The following is an 8,802-nucleotide window of genomic DNA, read 5'->3' on the forward strand; positions in this document are numbered from 1 at the left end:
AACAAGTGCCCTCCTTAATGCCCATCACCCATTTTGTCCATCCCCCCCCCCACCCCACAGACAACCCCTCCATCAACCCTCAGTTTGTTGTCTGTATTTAAGAGTCTCTTAAGGGGGCGCCTGGGTGGCTCAGTCGGTTGAGCGTCCGACTTCGGCTCAGGTCATGATCTCACAGTTTGTGGGTTCAAGCCCCGCGTTGGGCTCTGTGCTGACTGCTTGCTCACAGCCTGGAGCCTGCTTCAGATTCTGTGTCTCCTTCTCTTTCTGCCCCTCCCCCGCTCACGCTTTATCTCACTCTGTTTCTCAAAAATAAATAAAATGTAAAAAAAAAAAAATTTTTTTTAAAAAGAGTCTCTTAAGGTTTGCCTCCCTCTCTGTTTTTATCTTATTTTTCCTTCCCTTCCCCTATGGTCATCTGTTGTGTTTCTTAAATTCCACACATGAATGAAATCATATCATGTTTTGTCTTTCTCTGCCTGATTTATTTTGCTTAGCATAATACACTCTAGTTCCATCCACATTGTTGCAAGTGGTAAGATTTCATTCTTTTTGATTCCTGAGTAGTATACCATGGCATATATATATATGTATATGTATATATATATATGTATATACATATATATATGCCACATCTTCTTTATTCATTCATCATTTGATGGACATTTGGGTTCTTTCCAATATTTGGCTATTGTTGATAGCACTGCTATAAACATTGGTGTACATGTGCCCTTCAAATCAGCATTTTTGTATCCTTTAGATAAATACCTAGTAGGTCACCCAATTGCTGGGTTGTAGGGTAGTTATATTTTTAATTTTTTGAGGAACCTCCACACTGTTTTCCAGAGTGGCTGCACCAGTTTGCATTCCCACCTACAATACGACAGGGTTCCTCTTTCTCCATATCCTTGCCAGCATCTGTTGTTTCCTGAGTTGTTAATTTTAGCCATTCTGACAGGCGTGATGTTGTATGTCACTGTAGTTTTGATTTGTATTCCCCTGATGATGAGTGATGTTGACCATCTTGTCATGTGTCTGTTAGCCACCTGGATGTCTTTGTTGGAAAGTGCTTTATTCATGTCTTCTGCCCATTTCTTTACCGGATTCTTTGTTTTTTGGGTGTTGAGTTTGATAAGTTCTTTATAGATTTTGGATATTAACCCCCCCCACTTTTTTTCTTGCTCATATCTTCTCCCATTCTGCCATTTGCCTTTTAGTTTCCTTGATTGTTTCCCTTGTTGTGCAGAAGCTTATCTTGATGAGGTCTCAGTAGTTCATTTTTGCTTTTATTTCCCTCACCTCTGGAGACATGTCTAGTTAGAGGTTGCTGTGGCCAAGGTCAAAGAGGTTGCTGCTTGTTGTCTCCTGGATTTTGATGGTTTCCTATCTCACGTTTAGGTCTTTCATCCATTTTGAATTTATTTTTGTGTATGGTATAAGAAAGTGGTCCAGTTTAATTCTTCTATGAAATACATCTTTAATACATTTCTCTGGTGAGAGTCTGCTAGTGAAAGCACTCTTTTTTTATTCATTTTGTTTTGGCCTAAGTGTGTATTCATCTCATCTTCTTTCTTGAAATGTATTTTAGCAGAGTATGCAATACTAGGTTGACAATTGTTTTCTTTCAGAACATGGGAGACTAAATTATTTCACTATTTTGTAGCTTCCTTCAGCTGCTTTTAAGGCATTTTCTGTCAATCTAATTGCCTATACTATTGTAGGTAATTTATCTTTTCTCTCTGGCATCAGAAACTACTTTCTCTGATTCTATGCGCTTCTTTTGATCTCTGCTCTTTTTCAGTTTTAATTTAACAGTCTAGATGGAGCTTTTGTTCTTATTTTGCTTGGGGTTTGCCTCCTGAATCTTCATAGTTGTTTCTCTTACCAATTCTGGGAAATTCATTAATTTTTTTTTAAATGACCAATATTATTGACCTATTATTTCACTCCTCTGTCTTCTCTTAACTCCTATTTTACATTGTCTTTTTTGAGTAATACAATAAGACATACCTTTCCTTATTTTCTTTTTGACTCCATATTCTTTTCTAATGTTTTGAATTTTTAATTTTGAGAATTATATTTTCCCTTTCTGGAAGTTCTATTTTATCCTCTTTAAATTTGTTTGGTGTTTCTTGGTAATCTTGTATTCCTACCTGTCTCTATTTTTTTTGTCTCATTAAACAAATCAAACATATTTTGTACTTTGTAACCAACCACTACAAGATCTGAAATTTTAGGATTTTAATTTTGCTATTAGATTTATCTGTGACTCCCATAATGGCATTCTTACCTTGCTTTTAGAGGTATTTGAAATAGAATACCGCCAGTATTTCACTATTAAACATGAAGCTGCTGGGGTTTGTTATAGTTACTTGTTTTATCAAATTTAAACATTCTGTTCCTATTTCTAACTTACAAAATATTACCCTAAAACTATTTCATCTATTTTTGTACTAATTAAAATAATTAATATATGCTTTCATCTTTATTATTATATTATTATATATATTTATATTAAATTTATTATGTTTTTAGTGATTTCCTATTCAACGTTAGTACATGCTTTTAGTCATAATGTATTCTTTTATAACTCTGCTAGATTTTATTTAATAATATTTTATTTAGATTTGGACTTCTATGTTTATAGGCAGTTTATAATGTCCTTCCTTTATTCCTTTTCTCCCTCCTTCCTTTATACCTCTGCTATCCATGTCTAGTTTTGATATATTAGTACCAGATTTATTCTGACATTTCATAAGGAATCAGGAAGCACAGAAAAAAAATCTTTGAATTATTCTCCTCATTGTATCACTTTCCACTTTCTCCCTGACTCTGTATTTGCAGTTTCTCAGGAGCGTTTAGAGAATTAAGGCACTGACCTCTTGAACAGGTCACTACTATTACTCTTTATTTTATTTATTTATTTATTTATTTATTTATTTATTTATTTATTTATTTATTTGAGGGAGAGAGTGTGTACATGCACAAGGACACATGTGCAGGGGAGGGGCAAGAGGAGAGGGACAGAGAGAAACCCCAGGAGGCTCCATGCCAGGCGCAGAGCCTGATGCAGGGCTATCTCTATCTCACGCACCATGAGATCATGACCTGAGACAAAGTCGGACGCTTAATCAACTGAGCCACCCAGGCGCCCCATACTAACACATATATCTGTCCTGAAAGGTGTTACTGAAACTCGGCTAGATCAAAAATCAAAAATTAAGCTATAGTCATCTAGACGTGAGTCTACTCTGGCCAGAATTGTTTTAGTCTTTAAATTCTGTGGTAACATCGGCATTATCCTTATGTAAAACCGGCAACAATACATTAAAAGATTGCAACCAAACAAACAACAACAACAAAAAAGATTCCAACTGTGCAATCTTAATCGTTATGGGAAAAGGAAAAAAGTCTGATTACTTATAAGACTAACTTGTATTGATTTTCTAATGGAAGAAAAATAACCATATAACTTAACTTTCTTGAAAAGAAATATCTAGGTAGCCTAAAAAAGTACATTCTTTTTTTATTGTTGTTTTGTTTTAAAGTTTATTTATTTTGGGGCGCCTGGGTGGCTCAGTCGGTTAAGCGTCCGACTTCAACTCAGGTCAGGATCTCACGGTCTGTGAGTTCGAGCCCCGCTCAGGTTCTGGGCTGGTGGCTCAGAGCCTGGAGCCTGCTTCCGATTCTGTGTCTCCCTCTCTCTCTGCCCCTCCCCCGTTCATGCTCTGTCTCTGTCTCAAAAATAAATAAACATTAAAAAATTAAAAAAAAATTTATTTATTTTAAGAGAGAGGGAGGGAGGGGCAGAGAAGAGGGAGAGAGAGAATCTGAAGCAGGCTGCACATGGTCAGCACCAAGCTCAATACAGGGCTGAAACTCACAAACTATGAGGTCGTGACCTGAGCCGCAATCAAGAGTTGGACGCTTAACCAACCGGGACACCCCATTGTTACTGTTTTAGATTTAGATTTGGCCAAGGTTCTTTCACCAACAAAATTCTATGTATTTTAAACTTTCCAGAAATTGCTGGCTCTGTCATGAACTCCTTTCTTTTCTCCAGTGATGTGATAAAATCACTGTGCTCTTATATTATTTTTCTTTTATTTCTCATGATCGCAGTTTGCTTAAATTGGAAGTCTCTCTGTAGCTATCTATGACCCAGATTTGCTAATTACTTTAAAATAATTGAACTTTATTAACATTTTAATCCTGATGCTAAATTTATATACACACTCTCACCAGTTTCCTCCAAAAATATTGTTATAGTCCTATCTAATCCATACACAACTTCTTAAAGTTTGACACCCCGAAAACAAATAGGGTTCTTCATCACAAATGATCATCCTAAGCATTTCTATTTCACCTGAGCCTAAGGAAAAATTCTAACTTGACCCAGTTAAATATGGGTTTGTTTTTAACCCAACTAAATGAAACTAATTTTCTTTAGTGTCTTCTCGAAGAAACATAAATTACACAACCCCCAACTTTGGTTTTTGTTTTTTCTCTTAATTTGCAGATGATGACTTCGCTCATCTTATCAGGAATACCTCCCTTAGGAAATAAGACTAGTGCCTCCTTTTGGATGTTTAGAAACTCTTTAACGACTTCTTTAATCATCATATCTACAATTGGTAGATATTGTGCTTTTTTTTTTCTGAGGATGTAAATATTTGATAAATGTTTTGCATAAGGAACTGCCTGCATACTGTCCATATATTTATATGTTTGGTATCTTAGATTTAATTAAATAAAGTAGTCAGTTTAAGGGGCAGGTACCCTTCCAGAACTAGGTCTACTAAGAAAAAAGGGAAGCTGGCAATATTCATGGCTGTCTGTGAAAAGGACATTTTTTCTTCTTTCCTACACTTGGGTCTCTTAAAATCTTGGCCTAAAAGTATGGTCTCTGAACCAGAAAGTGTGGGGAGTAAAAAAGTTGTCCCCCACCCCCACCCCATCTCAACAAAAAAATGTTTCAAAGCTAGAAAAATGTGCCCAAATAAGTCAATTGGGACTTCATTCTCTTCTCGCACCCCCCCAAAAGGTGCATCATCAACTCGTGGGCAAAATCGACCCATGAATGAGGTTCAAAAAATTTTTTTCTTAGAATAAGGAGCTCCCCAAAGGGGTAGGTTGTAGCTGCAGAACAGGGTGCAAATGCTATTACAGAGGATGATAAAAAAAGAAACCAGAGGGGCACCTGGGTGAGTTGGTTGAGGGTCTGACTCTTGATTTTTGGCTCAGGTCACGATCTCGCTGTGTGTGAGTTCGAGCCTCAAGTCAGGATCTGAACTGATAGCTCCGAGCCTGCTTGGGATTCTCTCTCTCTTTCTCTCTCCATCCCTCCCCACCTCAAAATAAATATTTAAAAAAAAAAAACTAGAATATGGAATGATGACGAGGGGAAGGAAAGAGGGAGAAAAGATAATAGGGAAGATAAACTCCTTATTACAATATCAGGAATCAAGAATTTATAAAGAATATTTAAACAGTGTTTTTTCTTTAAAGTTTATTTACTTTGAGAAAGAGAGCATGAGTTAGGGAGGGACAGAGAGAGAGGGAGAGAGAGAGCATCCCAAGCAGGCTTTGGGCTGCAGCACAGAGCTGGACCTGGGGCTCCAACTCACAAACCATGAGATCCTGACTTGAGCTGAAACCAACAGTTGGACGCTTAAGTGACTGAGCCACCCAGACACCCCTAAACAGGGGTATTTTTTTTTAAGTACAAAGGCAAACATAGAAGAATGAGAAGTGGTAATATAAATATCAAACTTGGAGAGATGGAAGAAGATGGTTATAGGGGTTGAATCCCTTTCAGTTACAAAATACCTAAAATTGATAAATCAACAAAGGGAGGTATGACCACAAACATTAGTCTAATCCAACAGAGTAGCTCTGAAGCAGGGATTGCACCGCAGATAATTTATTACTAAATTACACCACAAATTTTTTTTTTAACGTTTATTTATTTTTGAGACAGAGAGGGAGAGAGAGCACGTGTGCAAGCAGGGGAGGGGCAGAGATAGGGGGACAGAGGATCTGAAGCAGAATCTGCACTGACAGCAGAGAGCCTGATGCAGGGCTCGAACTCACGAACCATGAGATCATGATCTGAACTGAAGCCTGATGCTTAACCAACTAAGCCACCCGGGCGCCCCCACAAGATGTGTTTTTATAACCCTCTGTCAGTCAGCTGTTGGTACTCGTGCCTCCCAAGGTGAGGTGTGGGCAGACCTCCCAGGTGCAGCATCTCCACTGGGCTAGGAACACTTACTTCTCGAGAGAAGGACACGCTGCCTTCGCGGTTGATACTTATGGCACCTGGGAATGAGAGTATACCAAAAGGTTCAAAGGAATCTGGGTGAAGGCCCGAGCTCATAAACTGTGGCATGCATTTTAAAAATTAGTTGATAAATAAAGCAAATGCTCTTCACTTTCTGGTTTGCTTGCAAAAGTAGAATGTGCTACGTGCAAAACTTGGATACATAGAAAACCACAATTTTTAAACAATTAAGCATAATCTCACAGCTCCCCATACCTGAACTGTCAACCTTTTGTCTCAGAAAGTTCTTCATATATAAATGACAATAGTCAGTTTTAGATGGCTTTCTCAGAGCAATATGTCATCTGTATCTTTCTAGTCATATATATTTCATTATGACCCTTAAAGATCTGACAATATTTCATTGCATTGATATACCATATTGTACATGATCAGGTTCCTTTATTGCTGAACAGGTATACTGATTCCAATTTTTTTTTTTTTTTAATTTGTAACGCTGACACTGTGAAAAATCTTTTTCGTTTTCGTTCACATTTCTTGATTATTTTCTTAGAGTGAAATCTGAATTCTCATGTTTTTTTTTTTGTTTTGTTTTGTTTTTTAATATGTGCTGTGTGTGCTAGGCTTCTTAGAGTACCAACGACTAAAGATTTGTTCTCAAAGCCCAGTGTCAAATGTGCAAATTATACCAAGTTACCATATTTTGAGGGGGATCGCATTTATCCTTTTTTCTTTTATCAGGTTATGGAACAATATTTCCTAGAACTGCTGGTGAACAGATGTTCCGTGCTGTCTTTGCTGCAATTGGAATCCCTCTAACTATCATATTCTTTAAACACCTTGGTAAATTAATTTCTCTGCCACTTGACAACCTTGGAAACTACCTTAAATATAAGGGAATAAGTGAGGTTAAGCTTTCTCTCTCTCTTCCCACAATCACACACACATACACATATCTGGGAGAGAAATTTTGTTTATGGATTCACAACCTTAGATTGACCACGCACATGACATTTTATATTTACTGGATTCATGTTGAATGAAATTTGTAGGAGTCGAAAAAGCAAAGCACTCTGTGTTATGAAACAGAAGAGAAAATCCAGCATTCAAGAGACCATCTGTTTCCTCTTAGGTGATTTGCCTCCAATTATTTAACTTATAAGATGAGCAGTGGTGAATTGGTATGACCTAAATGTTCTCAAAGTCATTTAGCCAGCTCCTTTATTTTACAGAAGAGGAAAACATTTTATAAAGGCTGAATGACTTACCCAAGATTACCCAAAGAATTAGAGGTCGTGCAGACCTGAGAGGTGCAAAGCCTTGTCTACGTATCAGGTTGAAACATGTGTGGTCACCTTAGTAATTAGCACAAGTTTTACTCTTTTTAAAAAATTAGAAACACAGTTCTTTGTTTAAAAATTGAATAATTTATTACCAAATTGCTAAGTGGTACACATTCTTCAAGAAGCTACAGTTAACCCTTGAACAACATGTGTTTGAACTGCATGGGTCCACTTAAATACTTTTTTTTTTATTTGCTACGGTTTTTTTTTTTTTTTCCCCTTACTATGAAAGCTTTATTGTTTCCATTTGGTCCACAGCTTAGGAGAGGGCTCTAGGGTATTTAAAGAGCCCTATCGTGGCTGAGATCATCAGACAGAAACCATGATGCCAGGAGGATGCCAGAGGGGCCCCTGAAGGGCTGCTGGGTCCTGGAGGCTCCCAGTCACATGAAAGAGTGAGCCTTTCTGAGAGATCCTCTTCCAGCCCTGAGGACTGGCCAGCCTGCGGACCTTAGTCAGATGGTCCCTGTCTTCTTGATGCAGCTCACCTCCTCATCCAGGAAGTGGTTTTCCACAGAGTCACAGGGATGGGAGCCTGCCAGCGCAGAGCCCAGGGCATAAATATCCAGAAGGGCCTGCCTCGGGCGCGTCTCCAGGACCTTGGCAGTTTCCGTGGCATTGGGGGTTTTACCCCCTTATCCTGGGCTGGCTTCTGCCTCCTAGGACAGGACATGGCTGCCCTGCTGGTTTTGCATCAAGAGAGGCTTGGTGACCTAGTGTTTCTCCTCAGCCAGCTCACAGAAGAAGTGGCCCACACCCTCCAGAGCCACATGGTGGAATTTGAAACCGCAGCCCAGAGAGAGAGGTGTAGGAGGCCGGCAGATGCGTGTTGACCAGGTAGCTGATGGTGGCCTCCACCTGAGTGGAATAATTCTGATGGATCTGGGGGCTCATGGTTGATCAGCAATAAGCAGTTAAGCTCAGAAAACAGTGTTGGCTGGTCCCACAGACAGAGGGTAGCTGAGACAATTCTAAATGTTGTGACTGGAAAAGAGGTTGGAGGGTGGTGGGAGGCTGGAGGAGGGGCATCCCTGGGCCTGTTCTGCCCAAATACTGTTGAAGCAAGAGACAGATCTGAGGGACCGCTGGGTGCACTGCCTATAGGCAGATTGTTTTCAGTATCGTGCTGTAAATATATTTTCTCTTCCCTATGCTTTTTTTAAAGAACATGTTCTTTTC

The 8,802-nt window shown here is 38.8% G+C and overlaps 1 pseudogene; it reads right to left on the reverse strand.

Annotated features, from left to right (window-relative positions):
• Window positions 1-6,169: 6,169 nt before the first annotated feature.
• On the reverse strand, window positions 6,170-8,517 carry LOC111560883 (annotated as a pseudogene).
• Between the last annotated feature and the right edge of the window lie 285 nt (window positions 8,518-8,802).

The sequence above is a fragment of the Felis catus genome, chromosome B3 (assembly GCF_018350175.1).
Source record: "Felis catus isolate Fca126 chromosome B3, F.catus_Fca126_mat1.0, whole genome shotgun sequence".
NCBI classification, from domain to species: Eukaryota; Metazoa; Chordata; class Mammalia; order Carnivora; family Felidae; genus Felis; species Felis catus.